This window comes from Chelonia mydas, chromosome 1 (genome assembly GCF_015237465.2).
Source record: "Chelonia mydas isolate rCheMyd1 chromosome 1, rCheMyd1.pri.v2, whole genome shotgun sequence".
NCBI classification, from domain to species: domain Eukaryota; kingdom Metazoa; phylum Chordata; order Testudines; family Cheloniidae; genus Chelonia; species Chelonia mydas.
In genome coordinates, this window is record NC_057849.1 from 271,565,965 (window position 1) to 271,586,801 (window position 20,837).

A 20,837-nucleotide genomic window follows, 5' to 3' on the forward strand; every position below is an offset into this window, starting at 1 on the left:
TGTGTGCGTGTGTGTGTGTGTGTGTGTGTGTGTGTGTGACAGCAAGAGAGAATAATATTAGTAAATTGACTAATACAGCAAACTATTGCTCAAGTATACATTTCTGCTAATTAATGCTAGTGCAGCACAAATTCCTCCTTTAGTGAACTCAACTACTGTTATATGGAAGAATGCAGGCAATACAGGTTATTTTAATGCCTATATTAAAGTAAACTAAGCCTATCACCATCTCTTCCAACTGCTAGTTATGAAGGCAGAAGAACATATCTCTCTACTACATCTGTAAAAGTTAGATATACATTATTTAAATACAGCTGTATGTTTATGGTATGATGCTGCGTGCAACTGACACTCTTCTTTTATGTTGAATGTACAAATCAAGGGAAAATTTGCTCATTCCTGATAAAGGGTCTGATCTGAAACCCAGTGAAGTCAATGGAAGGACCCTCATTGACTTCAGTGGCTTTGGATCTGACCTGATATGAAATTCTCAGTGTAGTAACTTTTTTTAATGGCAACCAGAAGTCAAAAGTTTACTCTAAAAGTATAAACTTTTGTCTATAATTAATATTATGTACTGTATAAACTTTCTTTAATGCTCAACTATATTAGCCCTTCTACATATTGACTAATTTATGTGGTTGAGTGTCCTCAGATAAGACCATTTTATGTCATCCCGACTGTTTCCAATGAATCATTGGCAGCAGTAGATTTAATAGAATACATATTTTAGAGCCATACAAGTGTCATTTTGCAGGTAGTACAGTCTTTATAATTTTAATCTCACATTATGTTGATAACACTATCCTTGTGCAACATTCAGAACCTGGAGATAATGCTCAGAAAATGCAATAACATAATTCAGACCAATACAATCACTTGGCTGGATGACAGTTTAAAACAAAATGCCAAGTTTCTAGCTCACTGTGTTTAACTCAAAACCATTGCTGGATCATTGCTGGACTGAATCAACTGCTGTGCTCAAGAAGTGTAATCTAGACAAACAGTATGATGAATCTATGCAATACATGTTCCCAGGGGAGCGCCACTCAATTAAAACCAGAAAATAATCACTTTTTAAAAATATAGATACATAGATATGTGCCGTTTATGGCACGTACTGTATCTACCAGGGATACTTAAGGTTAATTAAATAAGGGCTTGTTTCTTCATTTACTTATTTATTCTGAGATGCAGGTATAGGTGGTCATTGAACTGTGCTTTCTTGTAGTGTGATGGCAATGAAAAAGATGAAGTACACAATATTCTTAGCGAGCATAAATGAAGGTCATGACCCCCTTTTTTCTACTTTTTTTTTAAAAGTACTTACCTAGAGAAAATGATTGGCAACCTTTCATTGCATTTTCCAACTTTTGAAAAACTTGATTTTCTTTTTTTTTTTAATGCTCAATTTACTCTTTCTTTCAGTTATATTTTGGGGGCTTAATAAATATTCAGATAAGTAACCGCATGCTTGGTCACAAAAAGTAACAGGGTGGGAAAGAAAAACCTGTGACTCCTTTGTTTTCTTAACAAGGTTTCTGCAGCAGCAATATGCTTTAATTTTACTAGAGACATCATCATTCCTTTAGGAGGTGGAGAAATTGTAGCAATTTCTGACAGCTTCATCACCAGCCATAGCCTCTAGAGTCTGAAAACTCTGTCCAGAAGTCTCTGTATAGAATAAATTAACATACTATTTTCTTTTCCTTTGAAGCCAAGCAGCAGTTTAGCAAAAATGATTGAAAAGAACATAAGTGTTACATCTAGATTCTCCTGAGCATGACCAAAAGGTGTGTGGACAGCAATTAGCTGGAATAATTTTATCCTCCTATCAAAAGAATTTTGAAATTCAATTTAAATAAAGTGGTAGATAAATAAGACCCAACTTTTTTCTACAGAACATGTAGGGAAAACTTTGGCAATATACATTTAAACAAATGGATTTGTCATATAACTCTTGTGTTTTATCCTCACTGTCCTCTGTGTTTAGAAGTCCTCTTTGTCTAAGATCAAATAATGACTGATCAATCACATTAACAGTATGAACGTAATGGACTGAAACCAGTGCCAGGAGAGAAGGCTGGTGTGTTGCACACTGTTATATTCTAGAGTCATGAGACTTCTTGCTAGTTTTCCATGTGAGTTTTTTCCAGCCCCTATCTATTATCGTTACTCTTACCAACAGGTGGACTAACCGGTCTTTATGACAAGAAGGCTAGTTAGGCTATGGAAGGGTGCTTTTCCACAGGATGATCAACAAGTCCTCCAGGAGAGCCATAAAAACTCAAGAATCTATTCTACTAAGAGAGCCTCTTAGTATAACAAGAGAAGGCTCATTTGCAGAAGGTGAAGGAGTCCGCAATTACTTTGCATTTTCCTTGTTCAGTTCATTTCCTTGGGAAGGAAAATGTTTCTATTCATAATAGATATTCACATCAATGACTGACATTAGGAATACTCAATGCGCCCGCACCACCCATGGCATTCTCTGTGCTCCTTATCCATAGTTGCTGAAAAGTTTTAACCTTTCAGTAGTTTTCAGGGTACTAAATGGTTTTTCCAGATCCCTAGGGAGTGTGATCACTTTGTAGTCTATGAGAATTTCCCTGTCAGATGAAGCCGGGGAGATTTTTAATTTAGGACCCTGGTCAGCTTGGATACATCAACCCTGATCTATGTTTTCTATGTTACAGACTCAGGTTTTCAGTTACTACTTGGTAGTAGGAAGTCAAGTCTCAGCCTGTGTCAGGTTGAAGTAAAACTCGTGGTGGTCACTGTAGAAGCCTTTTTGCCCATTCTGATAACACCAGCCCTGGAAAAGCTCAGGAGTCTGGAAAAATAAGTCTAGACTAATAATGATCTTGTCAAGTATGTATCTCATCTCTGCTGCAAATGTCCAAGGCCATATTCTAGGCTTAGATTATCACTTGGCAACAAGGCAATTTGTGCATCTGAACCCAGTATCCCTTAGCCTGAGAGCATGGCTCCTGATAGTGACGAGTCCTACAGGCATTTTGTTTCTAAGCAGGTGGCCTGACCTGCTTGCCTTCTTAAAGCTCTCAGCTGGGTGTGTTTAGGTAGCAGATTGAAAAGATTTGTGGTATTACACAGTTGGACCCATGTGCACTCCTTTAATTTTCACCACACGTGGATTGCTCTTCTCCCTCCATTACTGGCTTCATCTGACTCTAAGTCTAGCTCCTCCTAGGTCCATTTGGCAACAATTTTGGCATATCAAAGCCCCCTTAAAATCCGTCTTTAGGTCAGTATCTCTGCATGGCCCCTTATTGTGAAGCTAAGCTTATATGGAACTATATTTTTCAAGCTCTCATTAAGCCACCTATGGGATGGGATCTTCCTGGAGTCCTGAGAAAAGTAATGAAACCTTTCCAGGGTATTGGTGAGCTTAAGGTTTTCTTTCATGGAGGGTCATATCCACTTCTAGGAGTGAATTTGGCTCATTGAATGAGTGTGATTTTGGTTTTAGTACCTTTTTTCGGCCTTATGATGATTTTTCTAGGATAAGAAAGTGCTAAGGAATCTTCCAAAATCTCTTCCCAGTATGGTGATTGGTTCCCATTTTAGTAGGAATATCATAATGGCCATTTCTTCTCATGTCCACCTACCCAAACTTTTGAGGCCTCTCTTCACACATTTAATGTAAAAAGTTCCTTGGGAACATTACTTAGGGCACACTAATTTCAAATATACAGTGTCCTATAGGATGTGTGGGAACTTTAGACTTTATGCTCAAGCTTAGCTCTTCATAGCAAATCCCTTTTGGGTTTCATCTGTGCATCATGTGTGACAGAGTTTCTTGTTAAACCTAAATAAATGTAATGTGTGGTAAGGGATACTGTTGCAAGAGTGTAATTGTTTAATACCCAAACATGACTGATTTGTAGCCTTCCAAATTAGACCATTGGTAATCTGATTTTAAAATGTTAAAGATAAGTGTAAGTTCAAAGTAATTTCAAAGAGTGACAGTACTGGAAGAATGACATTGATTTCCCACTGACCTTGTGTTGCTTTTCAAGTACAGGGGCAGATTCTTTCTTGTTAATCATAACCATCTGTCCGAAGGAAACTCATATATAGGTGGCAGCTCCTCAGAGTCCCTTGCTAGCACTTTAAGTGTGGAAAAGAACCACTGAATTAAGGTTTGATCAACAATAATTTCATATTGAATAAGTGTCAGGAATATTTTTCAATAATTAATAAACAGATTGGATTAACCACTCTGATAGCAAATCAATTGGAAATGATTTATTCAAGCTATAATGCATGTCAATACACATAATTTTAAATTGAACTCTTTAAGTGAAGAAGCTGGTTGTCCTGTGTAAAATACTTAGTAAATATATTTATAATTATTATTTATTGATTAAAACCAATAGAGACTGGCACTCAGTGTTGTCTATAACTAAAGCACAGTAAATGCTTTCAGTATATTTAATAAGGCATGGCTTGTTTGTTTTTTAAATCTGTATTCTGTGTATATATTATTCAGTTAATATCAAACATCCCTAAAACACAAACACGTGCACGTTGTTACATGCTGTATTATGCCTTTTTTGTTTCCATATGACTGTGACTGGCTGGAGTGTAAATTGTTAAAATATTAAAAGTAGAGGTGGATGAAACATTCAATTTTCTGAACCTCGGGAGAGATACCTGCTGCAGAAAGGGTGAGCATGAAAAGATTTCTGTAATAAGTTGGCAGTCCCCAGGGTTTAACAGGAAGTGTTGACAGGGTGAATACATGGGGGATATCTTGAGGAAGTGGAATTGTAGAACTCATCATTAAAATTGTTTTTAATTGTTCACTTTATTAATATAACTTCATAAGCAAAGTTTTATGAATGAAACAACATTCATTCTTAAAACTGGTTACCTCAATAACTGGCTAATTGAGTTTCACTTTCAATCCAATTGCTGCTTAAGTCGCTGAAACTTACACTGTTTCAACACTGTAACTTCTGCTCAAATTTTTGTCATTCATGATACTTTTCTATATTGTAACTTCTGTTCACTGTTTGCCATTCCTTACACTTGTCCATATTGTAACTCAAACTCCATTTTAACTTGTCCCAAACTCCATTTTAAAATGCTCACTCCATTTTGTAAAAGCTTGCTGCAACCTTCATTTTTGCAACACCCTGCTGTAATCTTATTAGTTTAGTTTAGATGTGTGAATGAGATATGTATGGATGATGGAATCAACCTCCAGCCCCAGCCTGTCCTGATGAAATAAAGTGTAAACACCCAACGGCCGAAGATGCAGACAACAGCCCTGACAAAGTAAGAGGAGTCCACCCTCAAAAGAAAAGAATAAAAGTACAATTGAAGAAACCTCAAAGCCAGGTCCTAGGCTGAAAGTCATGCCTGCAATTGATGGGTGATCAATCACACCGAACCCAGAGGCAGTGACTCTGGATTCAAACTAAAGACTACAAAAGGGTGGGTGAGATGGAAGACTTTGAGGGGTAACATTCTGCTGCCAACATGGAAGGGCATCGGTGCATGCCCAACAGAGACCCAGCTCTTCCTTGTGCCCGGCTTTCCTGGCCAGTTAGCCACCACAAGATATGAACTCAAGCCACAAACTCAAGCTACGTTCAGGACTGGTAACTATACAGCAGCTGCAGAACCTGTGTGTGTGTATGAACGAACGTGTGAATGAATGTGAAACTGAATGAAATATAACAGCTATAACTGACTGCCTACTACGATTCTTTTTGTATTCACAATAAATGTAACATTTTGTCTTATCCCCTTTAATAAGATCCTGCTGGTTTTTATTTTATTGATATCACAGAATTTTCTCTTGGAGGATGCAGTTTCTTTCTGACCTTGACTCTTCAAGCAAACCACTGGGGATGGATTTTTTCCAACATTTGCAAAATAAACTACAATAATGGTTCAATTCACAAAACTCACTAAGAATCAGCCCTTCAGGATTCACACAGATTTGGTCTAAAATACATTTTCAATTCATTTATTTTGTGCTGAAAAGTCAGAAACAGATGAACTAATAAGGAAGCAGCTTAGTTGGAAACACACACCATAATTACTGATTTTTTTTTGTAACGAAAGGGAGAAATATATATTGAAGATATTATTTAATGTGGATGGAGTTTGAAGTAAATATTTTATTTTTTTCTTGGACCAACGTTCGTAGCTTGATGAATTGCTGCTATTTATTTGTGCTATGTTAGTGCCTGGAGCCAAAATGGAGCCCTATTGTGTTAAGTGTTGTACATATGTGTATTGTAAGAGACAGTCCCTGCCCTGAAGAGCTTAGTCTAAATAAACAAGATGCACAGAACTGGGAGAAAGGAATGATCATTATCCCTCTCTTGCAAATGGGAAAATGAGACACAAAGACACCGAGTGTCCTTTCCAAGGTAATAAAGGAAGCCTGTATTAGGCAGGATTTGACTTGAGTGCCAGTGCCGTCCTTAACTATAAAACCATCATCTTCTCTAAAAAAGAGGAGTACATGATAACTGCCCAAGATTACAGACAGATTAGAGGTAGATTCAGTCAACAGCTCTTCTAGAATTTTTTTATGCAGAAATTAAGCCCAGTTCCCGAAGCTGATTTAGGAGTTACTGCTGGCACATAAAACAGAAAAATATAGATCTAAAGTGGATGATGTTTGTACATGGGGCCACACACTATGACTTCAAGAGTGAAGCTGTGTTGAGTCACCACTCCCTTAAGCGTGCTGCTCTCTTGTGGATGCACCATGTTCCCTGATTCTTTGCTTGCATGTGCAATGTACTGTAGCTTATATCTTGGCACAAAATACTTCGTTATTTCTGTTCCGGTCAGGGCCAGTCTGTCCTACCTCTGTTGTTGTTGTCTCTTGGCAACAATAAAAATAAATGGAAGCAGGTAATTGTAGAGTTGGATTCTGTTCGGTGGTATAGCTGCTGTGCACTGGGCTGCACAAGTTAAAAAAAAATTTACAGTGCTGTGCTCCTGTAAATGCGGTGAGAGGGCCTATTATGCAACACGTTTTCGAGTTGTAACCATTCAGGCTAAAGTCTTAGAAACTGATGGATCAGAATGGTATGAAGGTGCACTACAATATGTATTTTGTTTATGAACTATGTGACTCCTCATGTCTACCTGTACATGCACTGTCTCCAGTTGTGGCTCCTGTCGGTTTTCAGACCCCACACCACCACATTGTTTGTCCCATGGTCAGTTCTGGCCTCCCTTGCCTAGTGGTCCAACACTTCCAAGATGCTGATTGGCACCACTTTCTTTGCCTCTGTCCCAACTGGCACCCTGACCACGGATGCCTCCCTCATGTTGTGGGGTGCTCACCTGAATTTGGAGGGCAGGGTGGCTGAGCAGGTGCAGAGATAGACAGAACTACTCCAGTGCCTGCAGGGGAGGGTTCTGGTGCTCAACCATTTGGTCCTGTCCATGCTCTGGCACCAGCTCAACACCCTGAGGCCCACCCCAGGTATCCTGGCCCTGCTCCAGAGGTTAACTTGAGTTCTTTTGGCCAGGAATGCACTGGGACTCTGGGGAGGTTTTTAGTCTTCCCTTGGAGAAAGGAGGTCAATGCCTGGTCTACCTTCACAGCCAGGTCTATGTCTTCCACCTTCAGGCCCTGCAGAGATTCTTTTACGGTTCAGGTAGTCTGGTGTGGAGCGTGTTGGCACACGCCTTCCTCTGCTGCCTGTGAGGGCTCCAATGCTGCTGGCAGCTCTTTTTTCTCCATCCAAGAGGTTTTACGTAAGCCCTCTCCTAACTGCTGGTCTTCTACCAGGACCTCCTCTGAACCTAGAAACTGGTCTTGGAGACTTGGTCCATGGTGGTCAACGAGGGGGTCGATCTCCTGGTGGAGACCTTGATACACAATCCCCAGCTCAGTGTGCAGCTGGCGGAGTCCCCCTCGGTGCACCAGAGGTTGGTCCTGGCAGGATCCACCAGGATTGGAGATCTCCTGGATTACGACCGGGGGACTGGGTAGATCCCCTGGTGCTAGGTCGGTGGATGAGGCTCTCCACCCCTTATACTTCCTGGTACGTACTCCAGAAGGTGAGGGCAGACTTACTGACAGCCTCTCTGACTTTCCTTGACCAGTTCCTGTGGGAGGGTTCTCCTCACCCGCCTTTTACCCCTGGCCCTCTGGATCTCATTGTGATGGGATCCCCAGAGTTCAACCTAGGAGTGTGGGACCACTGTGCCCCCTTAACTCTCCAGCCTGTGCAGTCTATCACAATGCTTTGCTAATGGCAAGCAGCGAACCCCTCCAGGTGCTGTTATCACTCAGCACAACAGCATGTGGAGCCCCACACCCAGCCAGATTACACCAATGCTCCCAGAGCCACTCATGAATCACACAGAGAAAGGCACCAGCCAAATCTCACCTTCTCCCAGCCTTGTACCTCAGGAATATACCATCTTGCACTGCTCAAGACCCTTTCTTCAGCAATGCAAGTTTATTAATTGGTTCACCACTTCATCAATGGGAAGTGGACATACACCAACCTTTATAAATCTGAGTAGATTTACCAAGCACTACAGGCAAACTCACTAAAGATAAATAGCAAAACAAGTTTATTGATTGCAAGAGAGAGATTTTAAGTGATTATAAGTGATTGGCAAAAATTCAGAGTGGTTACCAAAATAAAATAAAATATAAACACACAGTCTCAATTCTCAACCCTATTAGACTGGGTAACATCTAGATTAAACAGTTTTTCACACCCCACGGGATATTGTAGTTCACAGTACACAGGTATCACCATTGAAACCTAGGCCAGTCTCCTCTGTTGGAGTCTACACTCTCCTGAGTGTCCTTGTTTCTTGCAGCATAGGTGGAGGGAGGAGAAAAGGCCACTGTGGACCACATGGGGCCACTGTGTTCTGTTTTATACCCTTAGTTCCATGTGCTTGGCGAACACAAGTCCAGGCATGTCTGATTGGCGCTGCTGAGTCACCACCAGGCAAGGTTGAGCAATTCTTCTGGTGTGACCTTGTGTAAGTGAGTCACTGCATTGTAGCTCCCTTGCTGGACAATGGCTGTTGATGGTTGTTCAACACCCGTTTGGGCATTGTTTAGCTCCCTTGTCCTTGTCTCTGGGGATCTAATATCTAGGCAGTTTCCCAACTCACAGCATGTTTTAGTGACAACCATACAACACAATCTCATAATTTATTATGCACCAATGATATTCACATTTAGATAGAACCATGGCTTTCAGGGGATCATAACCTTTCTGGTGGTGTCTCACATGGCATGCTTTATATGAAATATCGTAATTATATATAAATTATGGATATGGGGTTACAGGGCGATCCCCCGAGGTATAGTATCACACTTGTTATCTGTCCCCTACGTCGTGAGTCCCCTCCATCTCCCCCCCCACCATGTTCTGAGCTGGCTGCCTGATCAGCAACTGTTACGTTTCTGAATTGCGCTAAGGAAACATCTGTACACACTTGAGCTTCACACACTTCATTTCCTCACCTTTATGTCCCACCCCGATATAAGTGGCAGGACCTTTTGCCATCTGTGGAAGGTGAGGAACCCCAATGGGGTCAGTCTGTATTCCACCTTGGTTCCACAGCCCACCAGGGATAACAGCTGGCAGCTCTTTCATGGAGCTGTGAACACGGGCATTTACTTGGTGTAGTTCACCCCTATCCCCAACACTTGCCCTTTTTGTGGCATGAGGGAGTGTCTGGCACACATTTATCTTGAGTGTGCCAGATTGCAGCCCCTTTTCCAGCTCCTCAAGAATCTTCTCCTAAGGTTCTGGTTGCACTTTTCCCTGCATCTCTTAATTTATCCACACCATGTCCATGGCCCTATGAAGTCGCGGGACCACTTCGTCATCCTCCTCCTGGCATTGGCAAAAGCGACCATTTATAAAACAGGAGGAGGATGCTGGATGGGGAGGTGCTCTGCGACTGAGGGGGCCTATTTCCGTTCCTCCATCCAATTGTGTCCAAGCAGAGTTCCTCTGGGCAGCGTCTACTCTTTTCCTAGACACCTTTGAGGAACAGTGGATGATATCCAGAGTTCTCTGCTTTGTGTCCCCTTGGTTCCTTGATTATGGCCCTATGACCTCTATTCTAGCTCTGTTTTTCCCTCAGATGCTCCCTCCCTTAGGCTGGGGGAGGGACTTTTAGACATGGGTGGGCTTGCACTCCTGTCCTTCACACTGATCACTGCTTTCTACTCATCTGCATTTGGAATACATATAGGGACCATCACTTGAAGAAGAAGAAGAAGAAGAAGAGGTTACTTTTCCTGTAAGTGGAGGTTCTTCAAGATGTGTGGTCCCTATTTGTATTCCAATACCCGCCCATCATCCCCTCTGCTGTGGACTGTGCTGCTCAGCAGTGAGAGAGTGACTGAGGGGGCATCATCCCATACAGCCTCATATAACCTCGCCTGGTTATATACAATTCACATGTGGGTCAACGGACACTGCTACAGAAATCTTGCAGCTCCAGTGTATGGCACCCATTCTCACCCGTGTTTGGAATACACATGGGGCCTCATATCATATCAAAGAACCTGCGGTTATAGGTAAGTAACCTCCTCCATCCAAACTCTGTAGCTTTTTAAAAAATCTATTTTTACATATTTTGGTGCACTTATTTGGGGAATGTGAATCTTTATAGCACTGTTTATAGCAATCTTTATAGCACCAAAAAGTAGCACTTTTTTTACCCCCACTAACCAAATGGTATTCAGAACCACCTCCACTTAAATTAAAAATGTTTTAAGGCAAAGTGATGTTGTGTTTTTTAACAAAAAAGATAACTCTTCATCTATTTGAGGGCCCTATTCTCAAAGCAATTACAGGTGAACTACACTTGAGTTTTGCAGATAGCAGAAAAATCACAAAATTGAATGAGTCCTCTGGGAACACATTTAATGATTTGAGTGCTAGTGTTATCTATATAAAAGACCTTTTGTAAATTGAATGTTGAAGATTAAATTATGAAAATCTTTTAATCTCTTTATTATTATTTTTATTATTATTATTATTATTATTATTATTATTATTTAATTTTAAGTTTTCATTTTTTTGTAAACACATTGAAGAAAGCATTTCAAAAATTATTCCTGGAAGCCACCTGAAACTGGCAGTGAGTACATGCTGTTGAATTCTCCAATACATTAGACTGTATTAGAATTGCAATGGTTGTAAACCACAAACGGTCCACTTGGGTAGAACCCTAATTTGTGTGTTGGTGAGCAGTAACTCACAGGAGCAGGCCTACTGAAATGAACATTAGTAACAGTTCTACATTTTTGCTTGAAGTAACCACAGCATTTTGCAGAATTACACAAACCCTCCCAGGTTGCCTGCAGTCATCCCCTGCGTGTCCTACTTTCTCTGTATGAGATCAGTTTTTGAGTTTTGTGCCATCTTTGGCTAGAGAGGTTAAGCTCAGAGAACTAACACAGAATAGAAGAGTGAAACAAATGTATTTAGAGATTGTGTTTCTAATTAGTTTTACACAAAGGTACAGTAGCATATCCTTCTCCCCCCACTCCCTGCATACCCTTTCAACTTTTTCACTATAATTCTGTTGCAAGTTTTGATTACCGTACAAGAAAACTGCAAAGCTGTACAGCAAATGCTAGTGAGCTGAAGACCAGAGTAAAGTAATATAGTACTGCAATCTGAACTAGAGATGAGTGAACAGATTTGGATAAAACAAGAATCAACATAAATCTTTGCCAAGAGTCAAATGCATTTGAGGCTCAAAATATTTTGGCTTTCAACATTTTTTTGTTAGTATTTTCCTCCATTATTTCCCCCCTTTTATGTTTTGTTCCATTTATTTCTGTTCATGAATAGATCTTCATGCTTCCTGATTGTGGCTGGACCCATAAGCAGAAGTCCAATATAATACTGCAGAAAGATCATGTAGGAATATTTCTAGCCTGTCTGGAAGTAGGAAGTATATTGGATTGCTTCTTGTAGCCATCAATTGACTGCAACAAATGTTGTGTGATTATCTCTAGTGCATATTGTAGATATATTTACATTTTCACTTGAGAAGAGGAACTGATAATAGGACTGGAATTGGAACAAGAAATCTGATTGCCAGATATGTAGTGGAAGGTTGGCTGAGCACTCATGCTTGGTGGGGACCAGGAATATGTCAGCAGCTATCATCCTTTCACCTGGTTGTCTGTTTTTATACTGCACTTATCCTCACAGTACAAAAGAGAGTGTCTTACACTTTAATAAAGAGGATCGCCTTATTTTCTTCCTTCTTCAGGCAGAGAGATTGTTTATTTGTTTGTTTGTGTATTTAATGCTGTAAAGCCGGATCATGTAAGTGTGTTTCACATTTTGTCCTGAAGATAAAGAGGATAATGGCTATTTTAATGGGTTTGGGGTGTGAATTCCACAGTTCTGCAACATCTACTGAGGAAGCTTTGAATCCAGCACTCACTATACCATTCTTGGGAGAAGAGGGTCAGGATGGTGGAGTGTGTGTCAGTCTCTAAGGCACTTTGGGTCATTGCCATGGGAGGCTTCACATTTGAGTCACATGCTTGTACTATTAGGATTGTTTCAGAGCAGTGGATGAGGAAGTTTAGAATAGAGTGGTGGTGGTTGAGGAGCTAAAGGATGTTGTTTCTTAGGGAAGGAAGCAAAATATCTGGTGTTTGGGGCTTGGTAGGTATATAATGACTACTGAGGATAGAGGAATTAGCATTTCTGCATGGTGTGTATTTGGAAATGAAAAGAGAGAGTATAATGTTCTGATAGCGAACAAATAAATTGAAACTTATGAATGCTTTGTCTGATTAACTTCCATTTTGACGGGGAAATTTGCAGTACCTATCTACTTATTGGATTGAATATTAAAGATTGCCTTCGCCAGGGAAAAGGGGCATGAGGCTTTCATTTGAATCTTAGATCTCCTCATTTAATCCTGTCGGAGAAGACATTGATACTATTATTTAAAATCTTTAACATTTAAAATTAGCTTTAATCAATGACTCTTTAGTCTTGTACACTAAAGTTCAACTTTATGAATCCAATACATTGTTTTCTCCTGTGATATTTCTGGGGTTAGCTACAGAAAGGTACGTGGGGAGGAGAGAATAGAAGAATTTTTGGACTCTGAATATATGTTTCTGGGTATCTTAATTCAGAAACTCTTTATCCAATTCACTTACAAATTGCTGGAAAAATTCTAAGTCATCCCAAGACCAAAACAGCCTAGTGTTGCTAATGGATACCCGTTTGTGGATTTTAGATTTGGACTAGCCAAACCCACACTCAGAATGATTTTTTTTTTTTAAATCTGGAAAACTAAGTTTTTCTTGTGGAAAATTTCAGTTGTGCAAAAACTGCATTTTCTGTCAAAAAATCTTCCTGACGTGTTTCCAACCAGCTGTAATAGTAATAATAATAATAATAATATATAACTTATCCAGAGATCTTGCAATAAAAATCATTTTACAAGTGTAAACAAATAAAATATATACATTATTGTGATTATTAATCAGCCAGAAGACTCACTTTTGGCATAGTACTATTATGCAGAGACTGGTATACTGCTCTCTGACACAAAGATGGGGAAAACAAAGTTTTTAATTATGTTTCAGATTTTGTCTCTTAGTTTTAAATGTCCTTTATAATCTGCCTGTTTCTGTACACTAATCTTCAACTTTTTTAAAAAGAAAACACAGCAGAAAAGAGTTTCCAATTAAAATTAATGGAAGGAATAAACATGGACTAGAATACCAAATCCTAAGGAAAACTATTACTGGAAGAAGTGATGTTGGTGATGCAGTACTCTTCCCTCTGTATCAGTGTTCAGCCAGTAGGACTGAATGCTGACTCTGAATGGGGTTATTTTTGTTTTATTATTCCAAAAAGGGCTTAAATACTAAGGTCCCAGTCTCAGAAGGCATTTGACTTCAACAGCGTGTGCTTTAAGTTAAGACATGCTGAAGTCCTTTCTTGAATAGTGATGCTTTCCTGACAATATTCTACAAAGTTGGCATATCAGCATCCTTAACATATTTAAATACTGGCAATTGCATTCACCCTTTCTCAGATTTTCTTTTTTGCTTTATTTAGATAAGGAAACCCCTTCTTGTGCCTATATGTTTTTCCTCTTGGTCTGACTCTTTTTTCTGCCACTAGAAGATGGCTGTGTTATAGTGGAAGGTGATATGTACAATGAATTTCTGTACAATGCTTAGCTATTTAAGGCATTGCACACCATAAACTAGTACGGTAACCAAATTTATAATAGATTATGTATTGATTTTATATCACCTATTGCCATTGTACAGATAATGCCTCTGTCCATTCTTCTAAGTGTTGTCCCAACAAAAAACAACAACAAAAAAGCATCTTTTTTCTCATCTCATCCAAAATTGTAGACAGTTTTTGTTTTGATCCACTTTCTTGGCTCTGGCAGAACAGTGCCATTGTCGAATCTGGAGACACTACTAGGACTTAGTATAATCTGTGGATTTAGTTGGATACTAAACAAAAATAATGGAATAATATATGTGATGAATAACAGCAAACCTTCCTGAATAATATATTTGATTAATTATATTCAGTCAGATGCCATCAGTAGTGTTATCAATGACAATGCAACACAAAATGTTTTTACTCACACCTAGTGGCTTTATGTAAACGTTGAACAGGATGGGTGGCAAGAACAATTGCTCAGCACTGCCTTCTGGGGTGTGGGACTTCTCAGGAAGAAACAATGTAGTCTACTGGATGACCACCCTAGTCACACCTGTAAAATCTCTAGTTGAATAGCACACTGTGCATAAAGCTACTCACTTGCATATTACTTTGTATTTTTAACATATATTTACCTAATTGAATGTACATCCATAAAATGTTTTACAGACACTTTGTCATATAATGAGAACTTTCGCGTAGCTCTACTTGTGACCAAAGCCAAGGTTAGATCCTCTGAGGTTTCTACAGGTGACTGCCATGTAGATTAAGCAACTGTACAAGTTATACTAATATTTTTATGCCTAGTCCAGCTACGAAAGTCTTGTTATAATGGACAGGTAAAGTCTAGTGCAATATCAATTAAGATATTTAGGTGAAAAAATGGACAAAAAAGGGAAAAAGAAAAAGAGAAGAAATCAACTTGTACAATTCGAATGTTTTACATGGCTAAAAAGATCAGGCATAAAACAAAATACCGGTAATAAAGTTAAGATTAGAAAAGCAGATTGAAATTTACAACTGCCTTTAAAGTATCATTATTGGAGCAATACATATAAGAAATTCATTTATGGGAACTATTTGAGGAACTGATTCAATTGATTAACTATGCCAACATTCTTTTTCCTCCTTCCAGATAAATCCCGCATGTCTTGCCAAAACATGTATAGTAGGAAATAAATGTGAGTTACACCGGCTAACAATACAATCGTTTCTAAATTGTTAATGGTGTAATAGAAGTCAGTGTGATGGATTGACTTTGAAAGGTGTGGCAATGTCATCTTAGGGCAGACACACGTTTGTAATGTATATAGCACAACATTATTTGTCTAATGTACAGCCATCAAACAGTACTTTAAAATTTCAGCATAAAAAGGATACTGAGGGTGATAAGTCTAATATACAATAAGTCTGATATACATTCAATATCAGATTCTCAAATATTACAAGTACTGCATATAAAATTGAAACTGTATATACTGTTTGTTAGTCTTCAGTTTGCTACAATGTCTCGAAAGAGTAGCCAGATTCGTTATTAATTTTCAAACAGTCTCTTGCTCAGGTGTGTAAGGATTTCAGTGATGAGTAAACTTCATTCTTAGCATACTTCTACTGAATTGTAACATACGATGCAGCAGGGAAAGAGGTCAGAGTATCAGGGACAGAGAAAGTGTTTCATCTATTTTCCCCAATGGAGATTCTGGATTTTTCTGGGTCTTTCTTTTTTTCTTAGGGTTTTGTTGTTGTTTGTTTGTTTGTACCTTGGAGATGGACCATCTCCCCTAATACCAGCAATTTGGAAAAGTTATGGACCATAACTGGTTAGAGGATTTGTGGAGTTATAATGGTCAATTCCTTGTCGTCCCCATATGGGATTCTTGTAGGAGAACAGCCTGCCATCCTTCCTTTCCATCAGATCTATTTGGAAGATTTGGGAGACATTTTGGGCTTGAAAATTAATGCTTGTAAATGGAAAAGTGTGTGTGTTGGGGGAGAAGGGTCGACGGTGGCATGGGGGAGCAGAGGGAGAAATATGCTGTTAATAAAGTTTTTGCAGCTGCTCCACAGAATGCCATAACAAATAAAATGTATAAAAGAATGCATTAAAGATGTATTTGAAACTGAATCTCTTTTCTTTATCAATAAGAAACTACAACTCGCTTGACGATTTGTGACAAAGAGCTGATATTTTTAAATCAGCCTGTTCTGTTATCGGTCCACCAATTTCTAAATTGAATGAAAAATCTGTGCCTACTATCTCCCTTTTACATTACTGCTGGTTCGTAGGAGATACCCATCAAATCCAAGAGGACAGATTGGAAAATAATTGGAATTTTAGGTGAATAAATGACTAAATTCTCCTTCAGAGTAATCTATAAAGCCTTAGTATTTTTCCTAAAACTGTAAACAGACATTTTACAGTGGATCCTCTTGCAAAGGCTTAAAATATCTGATTTGCCAAAGTCAACACTGCTGCTAATTTTTTGCAAAATGTCAAACCCTTAAAACTATCATCAATTTTTTCTGCAGTACAGGGTAGGCAAGAAGATGTACAGTGATAAAAGTAATTGAAAAAACATCAGATTATTATTGTTTTGTGGGCATGTCTGTAGGAACAGGTGGAGGGAAAGAGGTAAGGAAAAAATAATCCAAAATCTTCCAAGGTTTCTGGGAGGCAAACCTTTCAACTTCTTTTCACCCCTTTAGTTTAATCTGTGTTTATAGTTTTGCAGTATCTTTGGATATAGCTTCAGCTTTATGGAATTTATATAACAACAGTCTCAGTATAAATATGTATATGGACTTCCTTAATAAGTATTTATATATAGCAACCTAACACTTTTTAGGTATAGCAATTAAATCCTATGTCTAAGGATAGGGGCTAAGAGATATGTTGATGTGTAGGTGTGTGTGAATGGGATTCTCAGTCTCTTCTGTTGAAGCTGTACCTCACTGTTTAAAAACTTAAATAGTCTTTGGAGCAGAGATATGAACATGGGTCTCCCATCTCAGTCCCATCCCCATCAACCTATACAGTTATTTTCCCTCTCACCCAATGACTATTCAAGTATTTTATACACAGTGGAACAGGTTCAACACAGAAGACCGAGAAAGACGAATCAACATTATCCTACTTCTCAGTGGCTAGGGCACTCTCCTTCAGTGTTCAAATCCACATAAAGCAGAGCAGGGAATTGAACGCAGGACTCCTGCACAGCAGATCACTACCCTAACCACTGGGTTAAAGGTTACAAAGGAAGTGATAGCACTTCCTCCACTAGCCAGTTTCTGTCAAATTTGCAATAGTTTCAGGTTGACCAAAGCTGCATTTTTTGGTGAATTATCTATTGAGGAAAAAAATCAACCACCTCTATTCTATTGTTCCCATATTGTCAATAAATATTTATGAAATCAGATGTGTGACACCTATAATGGATGTTTCTCCCATAATTGAATTCATATATGCTGTATTCAAACTCTCCTCCCTTACTATTATTTGAAGTTTAACTTTGAAGTTGGAACCTTCAGCTTTCCCAATTTATCCATATTAATTAAAGGTTAAATAAGAATGATTTAGCTAGATCATCCTGACAAAGCAAGACATCGGATTTAATTGCTATACCTAAAAAGAGTTAGGTTTGCTATATGTAAATATTTATAAAGGAAGTCCATATACATATTTATACTGAGACTGTTATATAAATTCCGTAAAGCTGAAGCTATACCCAAAGATTATTCTCCTGTAATAGGGGAGACCTAAGTTCCAGTCCCTTCTGCACATCAGGCAGAGGGGGCTTTCAACCGGGGTCTCACATTGTAGGTAGTTACCACCAACGACCGTTTTGTGTATCTGGCATTTTATTTCCCTTGCTTTTATAATAAAAAGTGTCCAGAAATAAAACCAAACATTTAGCTAGAAACTTTTTGAAAAGTGGCTATTTTTTTCAGGGCATATGTCTTTGCTATCCCTAACTCAAATGACTCAAAGGCACAACAGCAAACTATTGCAATGCAAAGGAAAGATACGAAGAATTGTAAGAGGCCAATATGGCTCCATCAGCAGCTCTCCAATTACCTGAAACTCTAAAGGGAACCCTACAAAAAAGTAGAAACATGGACAAATTGCTAAGGATGAGAACAAAAGAATAGGCAGCACAAGAATGTAGGGACGAAATCAGAAAGTCTAAAGCACAGGTGAGTTATACCTAACAAGGGATATAAAAGGCAATAAGAAGAGGTTCGTTAAATATATTAGGAGCAAGAAAATGATGAAGGAAAGTATAGGTCCTCTGCTTAGCAAGGAAGGAGAGCCAATAATGGATGACATCAAGAAGGCTGAGGTGTTTAATGTCTGTTTTGCTTCAGTCTTCACTAAAAAGTTTAATGGTGACCAAATACTTAACACAATTAATATTAACAACAAGGGGGAAGGAACACAAACCAAAAGAGGGAAGGAACAGGTTAAAGAATATTTTGATAACTGAGATGTATTCAAGTCAGGAGAGCCTGAAGAAATTCACCCTAGGATACTTAAGGAACTACCTGAAGTAACCTCAGAATCATCAGCAATTATCTTCAAGAATATTTGGAGGACAGGTGAAGTTCCACAGAAGGGCAAACATAGAACCTATCTTTAAAAAGGGGGAACAGAGAGGACTTGGGGAATTATAGACCAGTAAGCCTAACTTTGTTCTAGTATCTTTCCAGGTATTAAATTATTAATTAATTTGTAAGCACCTCGAGGATAATAGTTATAATTAATACCACATGGATTTGTCAAGAACAAATCATGCCAAACCAACCTAATATCCTTTTTTGACATCGTTACTGGTCTAGTGGATGGGCAAGTAGGATGTGATGTATCTTGATTTTAGTAAGGCTTTTGACACAGTCCTACATGACATTCTCATAAGCAAACTAGGGAAATGTGGTCTAGATGACATAACTATAAGGTGTATGCAAAACTGGTCAAAAGACAATATTCAAAGTGTCGTTATCAATGGTTCACTGTCAAACTGAAGGGTGGATGTATCTAGTGGAAACCCGCAGAGCTCTGTCATGGGTCTGGTACTAGTCAATATTTTCATTAATAGTTTGGATAATGGAATGGAGAGTACATTTTAAATTTTAAAATTTTCAGATTACACCAAACTGGTAAGGGTTGCAAGCACTTTGGACAGGATTAGAATTAAAAATGACCTTGACAAATTGGAGAATTGCTCTAAAATCAACAAAGTGAAATCCAATACAGAAAATGCAAAGTACTACACATGGGAAGGAAAAAAATCAAATTCACAACTACAGAATGGGAAATATCTGGCTAGACAGAGGTACTACTGAAAAAATGATCTCAGGGTTATAGTGGATCACAAACTGAATGAGTCAACCATTTGATGCAGTTGTGAAAAAGTCTAATACCATTCTTGAGTATATTAACAGGAGTGTCAAATATAAGACCTCGGAGGTAATGATCCCACTCTATTTGGCACTGGTGAGGCCTCATCTGGAGTATAGTTTTCAGTTCTGGTCACCTCACTTTAGGAAAGATGTGAAAAATTGGATAGCATCTAACGGAGAAAACCTGACTAATAAGGAAAGGTAAAAAATTGGGCATGTTTAGTTTTGAGAAACGAAGATTGAGGGGGGACCTGACAACAAAAATGTTAAGGGCTGTTATAAAGAGGATGGTGGTGAATCTCCATATCCATTCAAGTAGGACAAGAATTAATCTGCAGCAAGGGAGATTGCTGTTTGTGTTATTACATTTTGTAAACAGAATTGCAGTGCTTAATGCTGTGTGGTTAAGAAGTGGATTATTTTCAGAGCCCTATGATTAAGGAGTGCCTCGTTGGGGGCTTGTTTTGAGAGCCAACAGGGTTTGTTGTTGCTGACAAACCTGGCAACCCTTGCATTCCCTCAAATGTGGCCTGGCCTTCTGCCTGTCATGATGAAGGGGTATCTGGACCAACCCTATCTGAGTGATGCTGTGACCTGGTGCTTGTCCCCCACTCCCTCTTGTACCATAACCACCGAGTCATCAGATGTCTTGCTGAACCACCCCATCTCCAGAAAGTTGCTGAGGCCCCTGGTTGAGAACCTCTGTTCTAGGGAGTAGGAGAGGGGCAGCACACTGAAGTTGTGCCTAGGGCAGCAATTATCTTGTAAATCACATGGTCAATCTAGGTTTACGAAGGTGAGGCCCCCAATTTCCATGGTGCACAGAGATCCCAAATTCTTTAATCTGGGCCTACTTTTCAACATAGTACCATATAAAAGAAATAGGGCAGTAAATAAAAATATAATCAGGAGAGAATTTAAGGTGGCAGATGATAAATAACTGTGAAATATATTAATCCATTCAGGGTCTTAAGAATAATCATTAAAAAAACAAGTAAATTAACACTGCAGTCATGATGATCATGTGGGGATGCTGATGTTGTTGGATGTTGTGTTGTGGAATACAGTTTAGATGCTGCAGTGCTACAAATAATAACTTGATAAATAATAGCTAAAGTTGAACACAGAAAAATCTTTAGAACGTGCTAAATAGGAAATGGAAACTTCGTGTGACACTAAGCACATTAAAATTTATATTCCACCATTCTGACCCAT

General features: G+C 38.8%; 2 long non-coding RNA genes across 3 annotated transcripts in view; both read left to right on the forward strand.

The window, feature by feature from the left end:
• LOC122465827 overlaps nt 1–20,837 on the forward strand; it is a 318,656-nt gene that overhangs the window by 237,731 nt on the left and 60,088 nt on the right. The window lies entirely within an intron of this gene.
• LOC122465825 lies at nt 5,471–19,561 on the forward strand. The gene is made up of 3 exons (XR_006290911.1): nt 5,471–5,664; nt 13,097–13,100; nt 19,550–19,561. It is a non-coding gene; the product is annotated as an uncharacterized LOC122465825 (long non-coding RNA).